This window comes from Lygodium microphyllum, chromosome 30 (genome assembly GCF_053477565.2).
Source record: "Lygodium microphyllum isolate KBCC chromosome 30, Lygodium_microphyllum_v1.1.10, whole genome shotgun sequence".
Lineage (NCBI taxonomy): Eukaryota > Viridiplantae > Streptophyta > Polypodiopsida > Schizaeales > Lygodiaceae > Lygodium > Lygodium microphyllum.
Window position 1 is genome coordinate 15,386,393 of NC_141164.1, and position 24,103 is coordinate 15,410,495.

Consider the following 24,103-nt stretch of genomic DNA (forward strand, 5'->3'; position numbering starts at 1 on the left):
TTTCCTCTTCCATTGGCTTCTAGGTCACCGTACTAAGCTTTTCCATTGGTGATGAGATCTCATTCCCAATCTCAAATATCATTGATAATTCTCAACCAAGGCCTTCCCAAAATCAATGGAAAAGCTTCTAATCTATTAGATATCATAGGAAAATCTATTTTGGAGGAAACTCCAAAAACTTTTACCTCCAAACTGTGGATGACTCCCAAGCATCTAATTTTTGAGTGGTTGTTTAGCCAAATCAAAATCATAGAAGACATGTCATTTCCATATCTCATCAAACACAAGCTTGTGTAATCACACAAACTTGGGTTCCACCATCAATGTAGGCCTTCCCACACTCTCCCTAAGATCCCAAGCCTTTAGTACATGGCATGTATATGAAAGCTCCTATATGCTATACACATGGACTATCTTTTTCTTTGTCTATGCTTTGGGTGAGTTCACCAATGTTTTCCATGAAGTCTTTAACGTAGGATGCAATTCCATTAATTGGCTACATGTTAGCCCTCAAAAGTAAAGTCAATTGGAGAATATATGAGTGTCAAAACTCAATTTGAAAATGGACAATTATTCTAGGTGCTATCAATTCACAATGGACAATCCAAATTTGTTGTTATAGGAGGTTTGAATGTTTTTTCCATAAATATTTATGTGAGATCCAAGCTCACTCCTTTAAGAATTCAAAAATTTCTTAATGGTAGAATAGGTAATTCTATTCACTTTAGATGGTTTAGGTCATATTAATCTAAGGAGTATGCATGCATACCTCAAACTCTCTCTATTCTTTGTTTCTTGCTTCTCCATTACCATTGTACACATGCGCGAATGCGCACGCGTGTGCACACACACATGCACACGCACATGCACATGCACATGTGCACGCACATGCACACGCACACGCACATGCACACGCACCCGCACGCACACGCACCCGCACATGCACACGCACACGCACATGCACACGCGTGCGCGTGCACACACACACACACACACACACACACACACACACACACACACACACACACACACACACACACACACACACACACACACACACACACACACACACACACACACACACACACACACACACACACACACACACACACACACACACACACACACACACACACACACACACACACACACACACACACACACACACACACACACACACACACACACACACACACACACACACACACACACACACAGAGAGAGAGAGAGAGAGAGAGAGAGAGAGAGAGAGAGAGAGAGAGAGAGAGAGAGAGAGAGAGAGAGAGAGAGAGAGAGAGAGAGAGAGAGAGAGAACCTGTGAGGGACAAGAAGGTGAAGCACACCATTGCATCCACCCTTCTTCTTCTTGTGACATGCAACACTACTCAAGCTTAAAGGAAGGTTTGAGGGCATTGGATTGAGATATTGGCATGCAAAAGGCTACCATGAGGATCTTGAGATCCACCACTTTCACTTCAAGTAAGGACTACAATAAGAAGACAAAAAAGAGGCGTGTCTACCACAATCTTGTAAATCATTGAGCTCTCCTCTTGCATGGTTGTTTTGAGAGAAGTGTGCAATGGTTTTGATTTGGAGAGTGAGCAATTAGGTGATAGATAGCCTATCATGGTTGGTCGAACTCTTTGAACCAATAAGAGATCCACCAATGCTCCAGTGTTGAGTATGTGTAAATCTAAACATTTTGGTTCCATTTCCAAGTAAAGGATAGAACCAGTGCATAATAATAGGAGTCTTGATTTGTTTCTTGCATGTTACACATTCTTAGAAACATGCTAGCTAGGCTAGGATGTGAATGAATATTTTTTTGTTTAATTGAGTAGTATTGGATTTCTAAACTTGTTTAGAAAACATTGTTGAAATTAGTAGAGACAAAAGAAGAAGAAAATAGAAAAATCACAAAAGTTGAAAGAATAGGAGTCTAATAGATTTCCTATCATTGACATATGTGTTGAGTTTTTACAATCATGGGTTTGTGAGGCATGCACATTAGGATAGGGGGAGAGACAATTGCTGACTTACAAATTTGCGAGAAGTAGAGTTGTGGAGTAGTAGAAAAGCAGTTTACTCTTTGGACTATCATTGAGGGACTCAAAGAATTCTAGGGTATCATTGAGGGACTCAAAGAATTCTAGGGAAGTTTTTAAGTGTATCTTGTAACCATTTGAGTGGTGAAAGGAAAATTCACTGATTTAATGACACAATAGTGCCTTAGCTACAAGCACATTTTAAAATAGGGGGAATAATAATCACCATTCAATTCATTCTTAGGAGGGATAACTCTCATTCTATTGATTGCCAATCATTACAACCATGACATTGAGAGGAACCACCACCACATCAAGAGAATTTAACTAAATTTTTATTCCAATTCAAGTGAGAGAACTTATGGTGAGACCTCATATTTAATAACTCCAAGCAACCACCCACTTAAGTGAGACACTTGAGTGCACACACTCAAGTGGTGGAAGAAGGATTAAAGGAGAGAACACGGAGTGCTTAAGGGATACACTTGAGTGTTAGAGAAAAGGGTGAGAATAAGTAGCATTGGAATCATCCACTTTAGTGGAGTATTTGAGTGATGTGGTCTTGTGACCAAAGAAAAGGGGAGAAATGAGCAGAGACTACACTCAAGCAACATCAAATCATCAAATGGAGTGCACAAGGATTACTTAAAGCTTGAGGATGCTTTAAAATGGAACAAGATATGAGAATGGGTATATAAAGTATTTTTTAATGAAAAGATTGTATAATTGTTTGTATAGGTGCTTCCTTTAACTTCTAGATATAGTAACCTTTTGACATCTATAGATGTGAAGAGGACAAAACCTTAATATCAGATGATGCCTCATATGGCTTTTCCCATTGTAATGAGACCTTTCCTATTTAATCATGACACAAGGTTAGGTTTATCTAAATTTATGTAGAAAGTTTAATTCAATAAATAAACAAAATATCATTACCTACCTCTAGCACCATTGAAAATAGAGTATATTGACACTATGGAGCCCCAAGAGGAACACCAAGGAAAGGGGAATTCTCTTGCAAGAAAATCTATCTTGTAACATCAACAAGCTTGTTTATTATGGTTCATATGATCACAATGAAGAAAAGAACACCAGGCACAACAAATCTTCATACAGCATCATGTAGATCTCCACGGATTTGATAGAATCAACCATATTCTTCAATATCCTCACAAAATCCATCAATATAACAAGAAAGAAAAGGAATACACCATCTTTGAATGGAAATACATCACATAGTATTCATCTTCAATATCTTCATAGTCTTCTCTCTCAATCTCTCATATACAATCACTCTGTTTTAGTAGAATTGGCTATCTCTAACTCTCTCTCTCAATAATACATCATATCCTCACTACAATCTCTCATAATCACTCTCAATAATCCTTCTTAGGTCGTGGATACCCCTCCCAAGAGGTATGTCTGATATGAAGAGTCACCAGAGCCACTACAGTGTCTTTTCATAGCTCACTACTGTCACTTCACTTCAGTCTTCACTTGAGTCTTCAGCAGCTACTTCTTTCACTTCTTTCAGCTCTTTTGCACTTGTATTCACCTCTTTCCAAGGCTGAAAAACTTTCCCAAGCTACATTCTCATCCAACAGAACACATACAGAAGCATACATAACAGTCACAGTATAGTACCAGAATAGCTACAGTACAGAACAGAACAGAGACAGAAGCTCTATAGAAGACCTACAGAAGGTTACAGAAGGTCATCAAAACCTCATAACTCATACTCAAACCATTCCAAACTCTCACAAACCATTCAATAAGCTTTCACAAGATCTCAATCTTCATCAATCAATACTCCATCCCTCCTTACAGAAGACAATCAGAACAAAACAGAACAAAATAGAAGCTATACAGAAGGTATACAGAACCAATCAGAACCTCTCAGAACATCACAAAACCTCATATCTCTACTAATAAACATCATGAACTTCCAAAACACAATCAATATCATCCAAAACACTCTCAAACCACTTCCAAACCAATCAATCATCTCATAAAATCATCCATTTAGCTCTCAAAAACAATAAAAATCAGTCAAAAAACAAGTCATTTCAACACTTAATAAAGAAGCGTCCTTGCGACCCAGGAAAAAGGGAATACAAGTTCATTCAAAAGCTCAACTTTGATCTTCAATATCTCTTCAAAAACAATCCATCCAACCACGACCCCAACTTATAACCTGTATCTGATATAAAAATACAACGAAAGGAAAACCCTTTATACATTAACACTTCTTATCAAACTAGAAATCACAACAAACTTGTAAAGGATATAAGAGGTTTCTTCTTCTTCTTCTTCATCAGCATCTTCAACTCTCCAACCACGACCCCATCACCACAATTCTTCAAAATATAGCTTGCACGAAATCCAATCCAATAGGCAACCACCACGATCTTTTTACATAAATTAACCCACAACACAAACACTACACACAACACAACCATCTGAATGACTCCTCCAAAAAGAGAGATTTTCATTAAAAATCATCCACCATACATTGGAAAGGGTATCAATGAAGATGATCCCTCTTGAAAGATTGATGATTTCGAAAACGATCCATAGACAAGGATTCATCTACAAATGTTTTGGGAGGATTCTGAAAAAACTGAAGGCAGCACATCCTTTCCAACAGGACCAGGTATCTGCTAGGCAAACAAAGGGAATGAAAATACAATATATCCACCTGCTGGGAATCAATGCTCACATTGACATTCATGCACAACTTTGGAATAGGCTTGGAATCATTATGAGAATGCCTATGCATATACGCCAGGTACCAAGCAAAGTGAGTAGTTAATCTCACTGAAGGATCTGCAGACTGTGAATACTGCTGAGCAAAATGAATATAGTTCTGATAAGCTTGACTGGCAGCTGTCCATTCTCCTGGGATTACCGGCCATTTTATCTGAGGTCCTGTAAGAGAATCATTTGAGCTCCATCCCCTTCTTCTGGAAATCTGATGATCAAACCCGTCATAGTCACTAACCAACTGAGGTGGTTGAGATATAGAAGTGTTAGGAGAGGGAAGTGCAATAAGAAAAAGTGGATGAAGTGAGGGATAGGCAAAATCATAAAAGGAAGAATGATTTAAAGAAGGAGTGGCTGAAATTTGGAGGGAATCACTTAGAAAGGGTGTTAACTGATAAATAGAAAAGGTGGAAGGTACATGAATGGATGGAGAAGGACATGGTGGAGAAGGGGAAAATACTCTATCCTCAATAAAAGAACTGTATGTAAAAATGGGAATTTGAGGGAAAGAGGAAGGTTGGAAAAGAAGGGGAAAAATGGTTGTGGAATTAGTTTGACAAAGGGAAAGATATATATCATATCGGTGAGCCATTTGTTGGTAATACAAGAGGGTAGGAACAGAAGGTCCTAAGAGAGATCTTCTATGATAGGCCTCAAACAAGGTAGAATTAAACGGATTATGTTTTGAAAGATAAGCGAAGGGATCCACCCTCAGTTGATTAGTACTCTGGGCATAGGTAGGGGCTGTATTCTGTCTTTGATTCAGGACCACAAAATCAATCATGGTATGCCAGGAATTATCAGGGCAATTAGCCACTTTGGAGGAGTAACTCTGAAACATGTCATCTATGCGCAACTCCAAATGGTTGACATACAAAACAGCTTGTAGAACCACGTCTCCCACATACCATGCCATATCCACCTCATCTGGAATTAACAAGTCTCCTCATAGATACATGTATGACATCAACATGGTATCTATCATGACAGAATCTTCAAACACCATCCTTACCACCTCTGTCAGCAACTCAGCAGACCAAGCCCCACTCCATCCATCCTCTGGAAGAGGTAAATCCATCGTGGAAAGCTTCATGTAGAAGGCCAACTTCTGTTAAGTGGTAGTGGACAAAGAAAGAATGGTCTGGTGGAACATATTCCTGAAACTGCTCAAATGTAGACCATAGCAAATCCATCCTGGACTGCAATCTTTCCACTTTATCTTGGAATAGAGGACACAGGGTAGCCTGTCTCTGAAGAGCAGCCAAGTCCTGCTGTGAGAGAGAAGGGATCAAGGGAACATTAGGGGTGGGAGGAACAGACCGGGACTTTGCCAGTTGATCTTGCAACTGCTTGATTTGGGAAGCTTGTGATTCCACTGTGTCATTAGCAGTCTGTAAGGCTGAAAGTTTGACATCTAAAAGAGTTTGGAACGCCTGCGCTTTGCCGGACATCTTCTCCTTCTCCTTTGAAAGGCTAGTAACCTCTGATTGAGCCTCTAGTAACTGGATCTTCAAAGAAGATATCTCATCTCGTTGGGTTGCAACCAGTTGGGTTTGTTGCTCCATCTGCTTAAACAAATCTGCTAGGGTATCCTTAGCAGAGGCTAACTCGGATGTTGCCTTATGCAATTGGTCCTTAGACTGCATCAGTTCTTCATAAAAGGAAGCGTACAGTTGTTGAACACACAGGCGGTCACTGATAATTCAATGGAACTCTAAATGTCTTTACAGAGGAAAGGAATTACATCTCCCGAGACTAGACTGTTCAGTGAGGGAACTGATATGTCCAACGAACCTTCTTGATGTGCTCTAAACATGTTATTACAAGTGAGATAACTAGGGAGATCACTGCTAGAGGTAGAAGGAATGGGCATTGAAGGAAGAACTGAAGGAGCTTTATCCGCTACCCGCTTCAAGCATTTGCACTGTATGACCAGGGGAGGCGGAGAATCATCATCCTCTATATCAATGGGTTCTGACTCATCTGAAGGTGGAGGAGGAGGTACTGGATCTGAGGGAGGAGGCGGAGGCACACTCTTCTGTAAACCTGAGTAGGTCAAGAAGGCAGACAAATACGATCCATAGGTGACATTGGTAACATTGCCCTTGGTGACTTTGACGAAATGTTGATCCATCTTAGTGAGTAGGTAAGTGCTCCAATCAATAGCTAATCCTTTCAACACCATCCTTGAAGCTATGAAAAGCTCTTTGGACAAGTACTGGGATGGCGTTTTGGCAGGCATAAACCTGTCCTGGAGAAACTGACAGACCATCTTCCACACAGGATCAGTGATCATGGAAAAGGAATCTCCTGAAGAGTTGATCACCTTCTTAACATCTAGCATTTCCCTTGTCTGCTTTTGTAACAGCTTCAAAATCTCTTCATTAGAGAAAAGTTGGTGAGTGGTAACAAAGGGTTCACCTTTGGAGGAAGAGAAAGAGCCTTCTCAAGGCCTCGAGGTGTCAAAGTCATAGAAATACCCTGGACCAGTCTCGACTTCTTGCTGTAAGAGGCCAGAAACTCATCTCACATCGATGGATCCTCTGGAAGCAATGGAAAGGAGGTAGCCACAAAAGCAGCGAGTCCCGCCTTCGTGAGAGGCTCAAAAGTGAGTAGGAAAGAGTAATCCCTACTAACTAGTGGGACATACTGGATAGGGGGAGGAGTGTGAGAAGGCACCATTCAGATGGTTACACACACACCACAAACACAGACAATCAAGGAAAATGCCTGCAAAGCAACAGACAAAAAAACCCAAGGATAAGAGAACAACCAAAATGATAAAACGTGACTCGACCAACTATCCCCAAGCAAACCACAGCCTAGAAAAAATTCGACATGACCTTGAGACATATGCGACCGAAAGCTTCATGCTATGCATCATACAAACATCCAAAATGCCGTATCAGGCAATAAAGAAAAAACTACACATCGTACCCTTAACCGTAACAAATACACTGAACCAAAACATCACAACAACCTACACACATCAAGACCACATCTTTGATAAACCGGTGTTGGACCATGGAAATAACTCCAAAGACTGCGCATACCCATCCCACGAAACCGGGTTTATTACAAAGGGGAATTAAGTGCAATGAGGGGGAATTAATTTAATGAAATGTTCATTTTAATAAATTATTAAGAATTGGTGAATTTTTATTAAGTGATAAACCTTAACAAGAAAATGACGGTTCCTTCTTAAAAATTTAATTACCAATTATTAGGTTAAAGCGATGCTTTAAGTCGAAGCCCGGACTTCGATACCCAGACTGGGTCTCTAAATGCAAGTTCATTGATTACAAATTAAGGTGACGTGGAGCGCTTTTTTGCCAGCGCGTGCTCTTGTGACGGCTGGTTCATTTTTATTAAAAATTAAAGTGCCTCTTAAGCGCACGTAGCGCATGTTAAGTGAACGGTGGATTTATTTTTATTAAAAAAATGGTGTGTTTAGCGCGAATGCGCGTGCCATAGTGGTGTTTAGGGTTCATCATTTTGTTTGGTGTTTTTTAAAGAAATTAATCGTGATGTTTGGGGTAGCTGGAAAAAATAATAATAATAATAAAATGAAAATACCTAGTAGTGGGTGTATGGAAATGCAAAGAATGCGCTCTCCTCAATCCAAAAATATCTGGATTTTTTTCTCTGGAGGGTTAGTGGGTAGGTGGAGGAAAAAGGATTTTTAATTATATTTGTGTTTTTGGATTTTTATTTTTTGTTATTTGATGAATTTAGGTGTGTAATGAAGTAGTTTTGCAGCTTATAAAATATGCCAAAAATTAAGTAAAAATGTTAATGAAATTTGTAGGAATTTTTCAAAAATTAATTTGGAAATTTTTTGCATTTTTAATGAATTTTTTGCATTTTTGTGAGTATGTTTAAAAGAATTTTGAATTTTAAAATGGTTGGAATTTTGTTGTTTCTTGAAATTTACAGGTTAAAAAAAATAGGCAATGTGTTGCAGAAATAGTAGGAATTTTGCTAGATTTTTTTTTTGGAATTGTTTCAGAATTTTAAGGGTTGTTTAATGTTTTTTTGTTTTTTTAAAAAAATGTCAATGGTTTTGTTGTTTTGTTGTTTTTAAAGGTTGCGGGTGTTTGAAGTAAAAAATCTGGGAAAATACCCAGAAATAAGCTGCGTGGCAGCAACGGACGAACAAACTTCCGCACCCGCGCACGATCATGAGCAATCGATCTCAAGCACTCACTCGCGCGTTTGGCGGCGTTGCGAGGGTGGCTGCGGGTGAGACGGGGGTTTATGGAAGGGGTGGGGGAAGCTGGTGCGGGGGAACAGGGGGTTGACAGCGGGGTGGGTTGTTTGTGGTGGGAAAGGGGCTTGGTTGGGGGTGTGTGTTAGTGGGGGGAAGGTGGGTAGGGGGGAAAGGGGGCTTGGTTGGGGGTGTGTGTTAGTGGGGGGGAAGGTGGGTAGGGGGGAAAGGGGGCTTGGTTGGGGGTGTGTGTTAGTGGGGGGGAAGGTGGGTAGGGGGCTTAATGGGGGTGTGTGTTAGTGGGGGTTGGATGGTGGGAAGGGGGGAAAGGGGGCTTGGTTGGGGGTTGGGCTGCACGTAGCAGAGGGCGGGTGGAGCGGGCAACCCTGGCGGGCGGCCACGTCAGCGACGGCGCGTGCAGGCGGGAACCACGACGCTGTTGGGAGGTGGGCTGGCGGACCGTGGCGGGAGCAGGGAGAAGGCATGTTGTTGTCGGCAGGGAGAGGCTGCAGGTGGCAGAGGCGCAGGAGGCCCACAGGGCGGCACAGGGTGGCCCGACGGCACTCGACAGCGGCTACAGAGCGGGGGAAGGCGTGGGCACTTGTCGGGGCGGCGGCGTGAGGCGAACACACGGCGTGGAGGACGGCGGTCGGCGCGAGGCGAAGTAGGGACGTGGCGAGGCAGCGGCGTGGGCGTGGGCGTCCACAACGGCGAGGAGGGAGGGCGCATGGGCGCCAGTCGATGACACAGGCGGTGGGTAGGAGATCTGCACGGCGGCCAGGGCAGGGGCGCCTCAGCGTAGGCGAGGGGCGGCACAAGGCTACACGGGGCCCCACGTCGGCGTGTTGGCGACCCGGCAGCACGAGAGGGAGGTCGCGGGCGGCCATGTGGTGGCGTGGCGGGGCAGGGCCACGGCGGTGTAGGCGGGGAAGAGGGAGGGGAAGAAGGGGAGAAGAGAAGGAGGGGGAAGTAGGAGAGGAAAGAGGTGGAGGAGAAGGGAATGGAGGAGGAGGGGAGGGGTAGGGGGAGGAAGGAGGACGCATAGGAGGGGAGAGGTAGGGAGGGAGCCGGTTAGGGTGGGGAGGGGTCGGGAGAGAGGAGGGGGGATAGGGAAAGTTGGGGGTGGGGAAGGGGTAGGGTAGGGTTATGGGCGGGGTAGGGGTTGGGGGTGCCCGGGGAAGGGTAGGGGGAGGGGGTGGAAAGGTTAGGTTAGGGAGGCTAGGGTAGGGGCCCAAAAAGGAGGCGTACCCTCGTCTCGCGTGCATGCGCGGGGCGGGGTAAAAAAATTTGCCATGACGGGATTGAAAGGGCGCCCGGATGATGGGACGAGGCACGCAGACGGGACCGGGGCACGTTAAGACACGGAAAATAAAAAACGGGCGCGTTCACGCGCGGGACTAGATGCGCGAAAACACATAGAAATAAATAAAAATTAATAACTCCCAATCCGCTCGTCAAAACGAAATGGCGTAAAAACAAAAAGTGGGCAAGACGACAGGGGAAAGATAGGGAAAATGTGCAACGGGAGTTCTGGGGGGGGTAAAGGACGGTCACGTGCAAAAAATACAAAAAACGGATCAAAAAACACAATTAAAAATTAATATTAGAAGATCCGTGCATCGAAACGAGGTGCAGGAAAAAGGAAAAATGTACAGAAAGACGCGGCCGACAATCTGAACACATCCAAACAGAGTTCCGACTAAGATAAGATGCGTTCACATGGGAAAAACCCAAAAAACAGACCCAAAAATGGGATTGGAAATTAATATTGGACGAACCGCTTGCCGGAAGGACATGTAGTAAAAAGGAAAAATGTCCGTAGGAAGGGATGGCACAGGGTTGTCATGTTAAAACGCAGTTCGGAGGGAAGTAGGAGGGGTTCACATGCAAAAAAACACAAAAAATACTCCCGAAAATACATTTAAAAATTAATTATAAAAAAATCTAGAAGTTGAAAGAGGGTGGAGGAAAAAGGAAAAAGGTAGGGGAAGGCACGGGGGACACGGTTGTCAAATCAAATTGGAATTCCGATGCAAAAAGGGCAGGTGCACATGGAAAAATGTCAAAAAGACTCACGAAAAAGTCTCAAAAAACCAGAAAATTAATAGTGGACAAACCGTGCATCGGAATGACTCGGAGTAAAAAGAAAAAATGTCAGGGGGAAATTTCTTGTTAGGGCTATAACGTCAGATCACGGTTCCGAAGCAAGCAAAGCGCATTCATATGGAAAACCGGCTAATTTGTGCAAAATGCTTCAAAAATTAATAACTCAAAAACCGTGCACCGGAACAGGGGTAGGTAAAAAGGAAAAATGGTCAGTTCAGAGGGAGGAACAGGGCTATAAGGTTGGATGTGGACTTCGGTCAATGTAGGGTGTGTTCACATGGCAAGACCACAAAAGTAGGGAATGAAGGAAAACTGCAAGGGAACAGCCCCAAGGGTGGGGGAAAAATAAACGAGTAGGTGGGAAGGGACCCCATCAAGGTAAAAACAAGTCACGGCATAGAGGCATTAGTAGGTTGAGGCATATGCAGAGGGGTATGCAATATAGACGCGCAAGGACGCGTCCCCATACTTAAAACATTAACGGATAGGGTTAACCGAACAACAGGGACCTAGAACCATATAACAGACCATCCACTAACGTCCCCACACTTAAAACATGAACGTCACTGAGAAATAGAAGGTGTAGAGTTAGAAAACTTGGCCCATGTTGTTGGGAATCAAGGTTGATTGTCGATGGCACGTCCTGTGTCATTGTCGGCTACTGGAGGGACCAAGGCATCTTCTCACCACACGTCCTTCATGGCAGGGACCACCCAGCAGCACCCAGGGATGTAGCTGGTTGAAGGAATCGCAGGAAACTCATCGATGATAAGGAATGTTGCACTCAACTCACAGTCACTCAAATGGAATGAAAGAACTGTCACTCGCCCCATGACTAATATCACTCGAGGAAGAATGATTGAAACCCATATCTCATACCCGGCTTAGAAATCGACAGGGGAATGGTGCAGAGGGAGTATGCCAAGGTGCACAGTTGATGGTGCATTAGTGCGTCGAACCCATCTGGCATAAGTGCAAGGAGGAAGGCAAGGGAGCCTTACAGTGCAGTGTACAGAACAGGGTGACGTGTCCTGTGATGATGGCAGAGACCCATCCTGTGGGTGCATAGGGAAACGGAAACATACCTGACTCCAAGTGTCATAACGTCCCTCAATCTCACCTCTCGATAATTGATTGAAGAAACTCCAGTCACACTCAGCCCACCCTCTGTCTCATGCTTTGTTGATAGATACAGGAGAGCAGCCATTTCCTGAAACCCATTGATGTTATCCTCACGGTCACTTGTGTAAAGGTTGTATGCCTTGTGCGCATTTGATGGTGCAACGGTGCATCCCGCCCTGTGCCGGCATATAGTGCGAGAAGGAAGGCCAGGGAGCCTTATGGTGCAGTGCACAAAAACAGATTGTGCTTTGTGCATTGAGAGGCCCATTCCGTGTGTGCAACACTCCATTCACACTTCGCACCTCTCATTTGATTTGAAGGGAAAAGACTGGTCTCTCGGCCCACCCTCTGTCTCACTCTCTGTTGATAGTTTCAGAGGGCAACCATACTCACAACCCCATCCGGTTAGGATGAACACTCGCATCACTCGATTGTTTGTCGATGAAGATCGCGTCGTCAGTTGTTAAAGAGGCATACCTAGGGAGGTAGCTATCAAATCGAACATTGTGTTGGATAGGAACATGACGTCTGCTAGAGGAAAGTTAGACGCTCTACAGAGAGACACAGGACACAGCGTACCAAGGGAGGCAGCTTCGAAATTGGATCCTGGGGATATCAATTGATGAATCCACTTTCTAGACTGCTGGGTGTTGCCGCCTTTTCCACAGCCAGCTTCCCGCCCAAGGGTGTGTGCCACCTTTTCTTAGAGTGAGGCCTGCTATGACAGGGAATTGCTTCCTTTTCTCCCATAACAGATTTGTTTTTTTAATCTTTTTTTTCTTCTCTCTTTTTTTTCTTTGTTTGCCCCTATTCCCGAGGGTGTTTCCACCTTTTCTCGAAGAATAGATCGGCATGACAGGGACCTAAGCCCTTTTCTCCCATGATTGATATGTGTATATATATATATATATTTCTCTTCGAATTAAGCAAGGGAATGGTAGAAAGACCATGTATCAGAACCAACCTCGCCACTATCGCTGGTGGAAAATAGAGGATAAGAGATCAAGGCTGGAAGGTAGGGTTGAGGAGACAGAGGGTTGCGTCCACCTCATCAGGAGTAGCTGAAGAACGGCTATCAGAAGTAGCATCATAAGAAGTACAGTGCCACGCCAACGAGGTAAAGGATCAGGTGACCGTGATTGTCAAGATCCCCAAGGAGGGAAGTACTTCTTCAGGCGATATCCATTGATCAGAAAGGGATCATTAGATGCGTCAACAATCTGCACTTGGACAGAGCGATTAGGGTTGATGGCAAGTACCTTATATGGGCCCATCCACCACTGTTGAAGCTTGCCAAGAAACTTGCCAAATCGTGAATCATAGGCTAGGACTAAATCATCTTCTTTGAACTCCTTGTGCTCGATGAAGCTGCCATGGTAAGCCTTGCATCGAACTTGCGTAGCTTCCATGCAGTGTAGAGCCATCCTGCGAGTTTTGTCCAAACATTCCAAGTGCAGGAGACGGTGTTGCAGTGAATCATCGTCCCCCAAACGCTCTTTGATAGCCACTCTCAAAGAGGGTAATTCCAGTTCAACAGGGAAAACAACTTCTGTACCGTACACCAACTGGAAGGGTGTCTGCCCTGTTGCCGCTTTATGGGAGGTTTTGTACGCCCAGAGGGCCTCTGTAAGTCGATCGTCCCAATCACGACGATGTGCGGCAATCGTTCTTGTCAGAATCGAGCAGAGGATGCGATTCGTGACTTCGACTTGGCCGTTGGCTCTGGGGTAATAAGGAGTGGACTTGCGATGGCGGATCTTATACAACTCTGTCAACTCTTCCATGACTTTATTAATGAAATGAGTGCCTTTGTCACTTACCAGCTCTAAGGGACTACCAAAATGGGTGATGATATTCTCGTACATGAACAGGGCCACGCTGTTACCATCGTCCCGCTTTAGGGCTTTAGCCTCACACCACTTTGTGACATAGTCCGTACATACGAGGATGTATCTGTTCTGTTTCCTTCTGGTGGGAGGATCGATTGGACCTATGAAGTCGATGCCCCACTTCTCAAACGGCTTTAAAGGAAGGATAGGTTGCATTGGCATGGCACTTGTCTTGGTGGGTTTCCCCATTCTCTGACAAGCATCACATCTTTTACAGTAATCATAGGCATCCTTGTGGAGGGTCGGCCACCAGTATCCTGCTAGCAGAGCCTTCCTGGCTGTAGCTTCTCCTGTAAAGTGGCCTCCACATGGCTCGTCATGGCAAGCCTTCAGAACAATCCCAATCTCATCTCCTGCAACACATCTTCTGAGCACTTCATCTTTGCCTTTCTTGTACAACGCACCACCTAGTAGGGTGTAGGGGGTTGATTCTAACATAAGCTTCTTCCTCTCTCGACTAGAAATGCCAGGAGGATACTGTTGGGTTGCCAGCAGATTGGCAATGTCTGCATACCAGGGGGTTACAGTTTCTACCAGGAAGAGGGAAGCATCAGGGAGGTCTGGATCATCCTACTCCTCGTCTGCAGTTTGTGGGATACACGACAGATGATCAGCCAGAACATGGGAACGACCAAGCTTAGTAATCACCTCAAAGTCAAACTCCTGGAATAGAAGGAGCCATCTCATCATTCGTCCTTTTACGTCTGCTTTGTTCATTAGGAAGAACAGGGCCTCATGATCCACATAAAATTTAAAGTGGGTAGATAGGAGATAGTGACGGAACTTTTCTAAGGCAAACATCATTGCCAAGCACTCCAGCTCTGTCACTGTGTAGTTCCGTTCCCTATCAGTGACTTTTCAGCTTGCATAATAGATGGGTTGATCCAGCTTCGAGGAGCCCTTCTGGCAGAGAACTGCGCCTAAGCCTTCAATGGATGCATCAGTGTGTACATGGAACTCCTTCGTCCAATCAGGAGATTGAAGAATGGGTGCCTCGATTAGACACTGCTTCAGAGTGTTGAAGGCTTTGTCACATTCTTCCGTCCAAGTAAACTCTGCATCTTTCCTCAGAAGCTTGTGCAAGGAGGTTGCCTTTGTTGCAAAATGGGCTATGAATCTTCTGTAGTAACCCACATGGCCTAGGAATCCCCTCAACTATTTGAGGTTGGTGGGTGCTGTCAGAGCTGCGATCTTTTCGATATTTGCAGGGTCTGTTGATATCCCTTGTGCAGAGACAATGTGGCCCAACAGAACTCCAGAAGAGACCCCAAAGATGCATTTGTTGGGGTTGAGGGAAATCCCATACTCCCGGCATCGGTCAAAGCATTGTTCCAAATGTCCCCAGTGTTCACGGATCAAACTATAGACACAGAAGTCATCCAAATATACCTCAATAAAATCATGCAAATGATTTTGGAATGCGGCCATCATGACTCACTGGAAAGTAGCAGGGGCATTGCAGAGTCCAAATGGCATCACTCGGTAAGCATAGGTCCCCCATTCTGTGGTGAAGGTTGTTTTGGACTGGTCCTCTTCTGCTATCTGCACTTGGTTGTATCCACTGAATCCATCCAAAAGGGAATAAAGCTCATGTCTTGCCACTGTGTCCAACAGTTGTTTTGTGAAAGGGATAGGAAAGTGATCCTTCTTTGTCTTGGAATTGAGCTTTTGGAAGTCCACACATATTCGAAGCTTGCCATTCTTCTTGGGTACCACCACGATGGGTGAAACCCATTCACTATTTGCCACTGGATAGATGAACTCGGCTTCCAAAAGCTTCAGCAGCTCTGCTTTCACCAATGTGGAATAATTCGGGTTCATTCGCCTCTATCGTTGCCGTACTGGCTTGGCATTGGGCTCCAAGTCAATATGATGTTGACATATTGTGGGATCAATCCCCTTTAGGTCTTTGTAAGACCACGCAAATATGTCCAAATTCTCTTTCAACAAGTTATACAAGGTTGACAACTCCTCTTCTGGGAGGCTGCTCCCTACCTTCAAGTGGCGTTCAGTGCCATCTAGATCCACAAAAGTTAACTGCCTTTCACCTTCTACTTCATGGATAAAGGTCCCGCGGAGTGCTTCTGGGTACAGATCCGACTCCTTCAAGGGAGTGATGTCCTCTTCTGATGTCCCACTAGAACCAACTTCCTCTTTTGGTGGAGACTTAATTTGCTCCTTGAGATGTTGGAATGGGATTAGAGCCATTTCGGGTTTGGTTTCAAGATTAGTTACCTCTTGGCTTGAAGCCTCATCTTCTGATGACACGTCCAGGAACGTCACATAACAGGGACCCTCTGATGCCTATTGGGTTTGTAGGACTAGTGCTTGTTGGCACGGTGCATCATCATCATCTTTCTTTGGCAAGGATGGGTGAGGACAGCACGAGCCACTGCTAAAAGACGGATTATTCTTCTTAATCCATTGCTTAAAAAGATTTTGCATATGAGAAGATCCGTTTACGAGACCAAATGGCACCATCGCCATTCTGTCCCATAGCATGAGCTTGTCTGCTTCTGATGCTTCTCGACCTCTTCTTCAAATGTATCCTCTGCAGGTGGGATAGATTTTTCTGGCTCACTTTCATAGCCTTCTTCGTCCATATCATATTCATCCTCTTCTGTCTCTATCTTTGTCTCTGTCTCTGTCTCTGTCTCTGTCTCTGCTTCTGTCTCTGTCTCTGTGGGAGCTCTGTAAGAGAAGAACAGGTTCTCTGTTTCATCTTCTGCCTCTATCTCTGGCTCTGCTATGGCCATGTAACAGGGAGAGCAATACATCCATGCTTCTATCTCACTGTCAGAAGTGATTTCAGAAATCGTTCCTGGTTCAGGCAGGAAGTATTCTCCCATTGATAATGGCTTTGCATCTTTTGGGAGTTGGCTTACAGTATCCACTGTTAAGGAATGTGCCACTATTTTCTTGGGAAGGATCTGTTTGACAGCATCTTCGTCTGCTGATGTTCCATTTGTAGCCTCATTAGGCGAGTCAGAAGATAATTCCAAGGAGGTGGATCCATGCCCTTTTTGAGAACCATATAACTTCAGCACCACTTTATTGGGTCCTCTACCCAAGGTCAAGGTTCCTTTGAACCAATCCGTCCTTGCTTTGGCTTCAAAAAGCCATGGTCTACCTAGTAACAGAGTGTAGGATGTACCATAAGAATTTGACTTCACTACCAGATAGGTTAGCCAATAATCTTTTCCGGCTACTGTAGTCTTCACATATGGGAGAATGCCCAAAGGCTTGATTCTGCTCTGATCCGCTAGTCTGATGAGCCATTGGGTTGGTTGCACACCTTGTAGGCCTAGATCCTTCATTGTCACATCCGTCATAATGTTCACTGATGAACAACCATCAATCGGTGCATTTGCAATGAAGCAGCCTTCTATCCACACACCAGTCTCTGGGGTACCCGGATCTAGGAAGGCGTTAGCCACATCCACTTCTTTTACAGGCTCTGGAGCTTTATTGGACTTTGTTGCTGTTGAGGGAGCAATCCTTAAGCCATGTCGTCTTGTCAGTATACTTTTGAACCTTTTTGGCAACTGGGAGACAACATCAATGATTTTCGGAATGTGAAGTTTGGTTTAAAGGTATCTAGATCTCTAACCAGATCGTATTCCTTAATAGGATCCACTGGCTTCTCTAACCGATTAGGGAATGGGGCAACACCCATCTTCATTTTCCTTGTTTCTTCCAACAGGGGCATCATGGGAACTTCTTTTGCCACTGGTGGCACCTCCTCCTCTTCTATCTCCTGGACCTCTGGTCCTGTCTCTGGAACTGTCTCTGTAACTCTCTGTGGCACTGTAGTGCTCTGTACGGCACTGTCAGGCTCTGTTCTGTTCTGTTCTTCTGGTGGAAGATCGAACTTCACTGTTTTGGTAGGAGGATTGTTTTCTTTCTGGATAGGTGGTTCCTTCTTCTTTGCACGTGTGATGGCAGCAACTTCCAATTCCACTAAATTGGAGGTAGGCTCTTGTGCCTTGGCCGGACTATCAGTAGCACTGTTTTTCACTGGGGCTGGGCTTGGATAGTCTTTTGCAGTGTGGCCTTCTCCTTTGCAACAACTGCATAAGGGCTTGTAATCCACTGACCTTCTAGGATTTGGACAATTTGGTGAGATGTGTCCCTTTTCTCCGCATCTGTAACACTCCACTTCTGATCTCTGACCACCGCCAAACTGTCTTCCTCTATAAATTTGTGAGGGAAATCTTCTAGGTTTGAAATTAGGACCAAACTCTCTAGGCTTGGGTCCAATATCCTGTGTTGTCATTTTGGATTCTAGCAAGTTGAATTGTGCGTCTTCTTTCTTCCTTCTCCTATCATGCATCTCCTTCAGAGAGCAAATGTCCTTTGTATGGTTCTTCCGCAAACAATAGGAACAGAAGGCTCCAGGGATGGTTGGTTTTCGTGTACATTCAATGGCTAAATGACCTGCTTGATGACACTTACCACACCAAGTATTTGACCGCATCACATCTCTTCCTGCTCCTGCAATGTTGGATATGCTAGCGGTATTCACTTTCAGCATCTGTAGCTGCTCTGTAATCACATCCATCAACTCCTTTTTGATATTTGCAATTGAGTTGGATAAATAATCCTTCAAGCTTTCTCCTCTTGAGGTACTGGCAGTAGGGTTTTAAGGAGTCTCTATAATCACTGCATAAATAGGTTGGGCTGGTGCAGAGGGATCTCTGTTCTGATTCTGATTCAGAGCTCCTGTTTGAACTGTTGGCTATTGGCTCTAGTTGGTAGGGTTCCACTGTTGCTGCTTATTTGGCATTGGGGAAATTGGTTGGGACCATTGTTGTTGTGGTTGAACCATCATTTGAGGCATTGATTGTGGCCACTGTGGATTTGGTGCACTGTACTGTGATACTGGGGGCATTTGTTGGTAGGGGTAAGGGACTGTCCCTGGGACTGCATTTGGTGGGTACATCATTCCTGGCATCAGAGGAGGTAGGACTCCTCTTCCTGGATTCATTGCCAATCTAGCTTCCACTTCATCGTACAGTCTTGCACCTTTTGTTGCAGCTTGCAGTGTGGCTGGTCTTTGCAGCTCCATAAACTTACGGACTTCAGGTTGTAATCCTCTGAGAAACACCCCCTTCTGAATGCCATCATCTAGATTATGGTTAGTCCATCTCTTCAGGATGGATTCCATTCGTGAGACATAAGCTTCTACTCTTTCTCCAGAGGACTGACTTAGGTTCATAAATTCCTCTCGCATCCGCTCTTCAAAACCTTCACGCCTGAATTTAGTGAGGAAGGCCAACTTCAGGTCATCCCATGTGCCAAAAGTTCATGTTGCTTGTCTCTCATACCACTGAAACGCCGCGCCCTTGAAAGTGGCGGGGAATATTGCTAACCAATGCTCAGGGGTTCTAGCATTGTTAGCCACACATGCTACCATAAACTCTGCTACATGAAGATCGGGGTCTTCATTGTACTCTCCCTTAAAAACTGGCAATGGAACTACATTCGCTGGCCTGTCATCAATATTTCCAGGACGGATCTGGCATGGAAGTGGACCTTCAACAGGAGGAGGAAGGGCTTGGTGTGCCATTGGGACTTCTGCAAAGAGTTCCGCAAGGGCGTCAAAGGCGGCTTCTGCTGCGAGCTCGTTCTCGGCTCTGATTTTTACTTTCTCTCTTCTCACGTACCTCTGGACTTGTTCTAACGCTTGCCTCTTTATTGCGTCATTCATCAGGGGGTTGGCTCCACTATGTTGTTAGTGCTCCACAGAGGGTTAACAGAAGGCTTCAGTCTCTGGAGGACTGTCTTGCCAACATTTCTTATACTTCTTCCTTTTCAACGTCTCTAAATTCCGCTTTCATGCCACTGCACAGAGGAAGGTATTTGGTTCTGAAGGTGTCAAAATGCATCCGTCTAAGCATTGTGGTGGTGCCATCATCATAGTAATGCCAGCTTCTGATGGTTTCAATAGTGTATGTTGTGAAAAACACTCTGTCTACCAACTTCCAGTGGGTTGCTAATTGAACAAACATAAGATTATCAGTGCACCAAGCATCCCATGTATCTTGCTGTTGAGCATCCACGAACAAATTCCAACTCTTTTTCTTCTTGTCTTTGTGAACCTCTACAGACCAAGACTCCTGAAGCTTCTTCACAATCTCCCACTTGATGATGTCTGGAAACTTCTCAATGAATGCCAAATCTTCCATGTATGGTCATTCTCTCTATTTCTGCTCTTCAGTCTGTTCCCAAATAGTTTACCACCAAGATGCAAGTTTCTGCTGCTTCAACGGGAAAGAGGAAACTATCCACCACATAGAGCATGCATCATGATGGTGATGTGTTTCCGCCATTGTGGGATGAACTTCTTGTGGAAAGTGGCTTTGATTATGAGAAATTACAACTCTTCAGTGGAAGAAGGAACTTTACAAACATCCATTGAATTCTTCTCTTCTTGGCAATGCCATTTCCTTCATTTTCAACCTCTTCTGGTGCTTGTTGATGGCAAGTTTCCCCGGCTGCGCACCAAAAACATGGAGCCCCAAGAGGAACACCAAGGAAAAGGGAATTCTCTTGCAAGAAAATCTATCTTGTACAATCAACAAGCTTGTTTATTATGGTTCATATGATCACAATGAAGAAAAGAACACCAGGCACAACAAATCTTCATACAACATCATGTAGATCTCCCACGGATTTGATAGAATCAACCATCTTCTTCAAAATCCTCACAAAATCCATCAACATAACAAAGAAAGCAAAGGAATACACCATCTTTAAATGGAAATACATCACATAGTATTCATCTTCAATATCTTCATAGTCTTCTCTCTCAATCTCTCATATACAATCACTCTGTTTTAGTAGAATTGGCTATCCATGACTCTCTCTCTCTCTCTCTCTCTCTCTCTCTCAATAATACATCATATCATCACTACAATCTCTCATAATCACTCTCAATAATCCTTCTTAGGTCGTGGATACCCCTCCCAAGAGGTATGTCTGATATGAAGAGTCACCAGAGCCACTACAATGTCTTTTCATAGCTCACTACTATCACTTCACTTCAGTCTTCACTTGAGTCTTTAGCAGCTACTTCTTTCACTTCTTTCAGCTCTTTTGCACTTGTATTCACCTCTTTCCAAGGCTAGAAAACTTTCCTAAGCTACACTCTCATCCAACAGAACACATACAGAAGCATACAGAACAGTCACAATACAGTACCATAACAGCTACAGTACAGAACAGAACAGAGACATAAGCTCTACAGAAGGTTACAGAAGGTCATCAAAACCTCATAACTCATACTCAAACCATTCCAAACTCTCACAAAACATTCAATAAGCTTTCACAAGATCTCAATCTTCATCAATCAATACTCCATCCCTCCTTACAGAAGACAATCAGAACAAAACAGAAGCTATACAAAAGGTATACAGAACCAATCAGAACCTCTCAGAACATCACAAAACCTCATATCTCTACTAATAAACATCATGAACTTCCAAAACACAATCAATATCATCCAAAACACTCTCAAACCACTTCCAAACCAATCAATCATCTCATAAAATCATCCATTCAGCTCTCAAAAACAACAAAAATCAGCCAAAAAACAAGTCATTTCAACACTCAACACACTATCCACCATGCTACATGTAGATGTGTAATTCCCAAGAGCACGATCACCCAATTGAGAGTAGCATTGAAGTGTACGTGCAACAATAGGCAAAAACACTAAGGATTGCATGATTGGTTTAGAGACCAGAAGCCAACATTACATAAAAGTCCCATAGAAGGAGCAATACAGGCCAAGACCAATAGTGCTAGAGGAGAGAAGAGAAGATTAAGGGTGCAAGGTGTAAGAGGGAGAAGAATGAACAAGATCATAATGACATCATCATCACCTTCATAAGTACATCTTAATACCATTGCATAATCCATGATTAAGTGCCTATGATATTTTCTACTTGATAATGATTGATCATTGAATGTGGTACCATGTGAGTTGTTGTATTTTAAATTTTGTGCCCTATTCTACCATGCACATGCCCTTCTCTTGAGTTATCATGATTGAGTGGTCATTGCCATGTATGCACACATCTAAGTGGCTTGAGAAACCTACCTTGTCTTGAGTATACCTTGGCACCTTGAGCAATTTTCTCAAGTTCTTACACTAAGAATTTGATGCTCAATGGCCACCTTCTTGATCGACCATGTCAACAAGCTATGGGCACATCAACTAAGGTTCCATACAATTAATCCATAGGAAAAGGGCCACATCCCCTCTCTTAGGCATCTATATAGCCTCAATGATCATTGAGAGCTAAAACCATAGGTCCATATAACACTAATGCATAACCATTGGACTTAAGCTAAGCCACTTTTTTTAGCAACTTGGAATGGAAACAAACCTAGGCCTTAAGGCATAAACCTATGTCATGGTTAAGTCTTTCATAGGATCCACCTCTCATAGAACAAACAAACACACACTAGATTACAAACTTGTAAGAGAGTCACAAACTCATGAACCACTATCTTTGATTGAGTGCATGAATAGGGAACACTTAACTAGGCATCAAGAAGAAGTGGCTACATATGACTTGAAACCCAAGGACCAAACAACCAATGTTGGGCTAGTTAAGACATTGGACAAAACTTCTGTTATTTTAGAATCTTCAACCTCCTTTGCCAACTATCTCTCACATAGTCTTCTCATGCTCAACTCTAAACAAATCATGCATCCTTTCTTGCTACCTAAGAAAGCAAAGAACACAAGGGTAGCTTTGAGATGTATTGAGCTCATCGACTTACCTTCTTGCATTGTAGTTCAAATCTTGAAGGATCTAATATGGTTCCGTGATCAAGTGATATATTGTCCATAATAGACACTCAATTCATTTGCATCTATATTAAGCATGCTCATTGTTGATAGAAGGAGGAGGAGAAGAAGTAGTAGGAGTAAGCTGCACCTTGTGACTCTCTCACAACTCAATCTTCACACATAATCTTAAACTCAACCTCTTACCAAAATGGCACATAGAAAAGAAAAGCAAGAGATGGAAAAGAGCTTCACTATCCCTAGTTTCTCGTTCATGCTTATAGTTTCACACGCTCTCTTCTTCACTCTCAACAATGATTTCAGGAGATAGAAGAATAGCAACAATATGAGTACTAGCTCAAAATGTGCACACATATGAATAGCTTATTCCATTTAATTTCAAGCCTTATATATATATATATATATGGCTAGATTATGGTCCCTCCCCTTATGTTTTAGGATTTCCACCTCTTGCAAAATAATGTTAGTAGTAAAATGAGAAGGAAAAGTCAAAGGAATAAAGAAGAACAAGGAGATCATAAAACCACCTAGTAAAGATAAACAACAACTTAAGGTAGATGCTAGTCCATACAAACATTTGAAGTTTCGTCAAGAGATAGCCATGGCAGTATCGAAGGATCCACAACCTTCCTCAATACTCTACTTTGACTGGCCATGCAACCTTCTCTCCTACCCAAGAAAATAATACAACTTCAAGGTGTAATGCAATCGGCTATCTTAGCTTAATGGATTGATGACAATTCCATGATCCAAGCACTATGATCCAACACCTTTGTTTCTTCCAATCCACTGCCAAATATGCCTACATTTACATAAACATGGTGTGTCCATGAAGCAATACAAATATCCAAAATCATACATTGAAGCTCAAAAAAATAATAATCCTCCAAAAAATAAATCTAACACTTATGCTTTGACTTTCTTTGAATGTCTTTAACTTTTTCCTATCAATTTAAAATTAACAATACCCTTAACACTTATGCTTTGACTTTCTTTGAATGTCTTTAACTTTTTCCTATCAATTTAAAATTAACAATACCCTTGAGTATGTAGGAAAGGTTTAGGGATCCATCTTGACTTTATGCTAACTCTTTATCTATGCTTATGCTTATAAGTCATTGGTCTTATTTTCTTCTTAATGGAGTTCTTT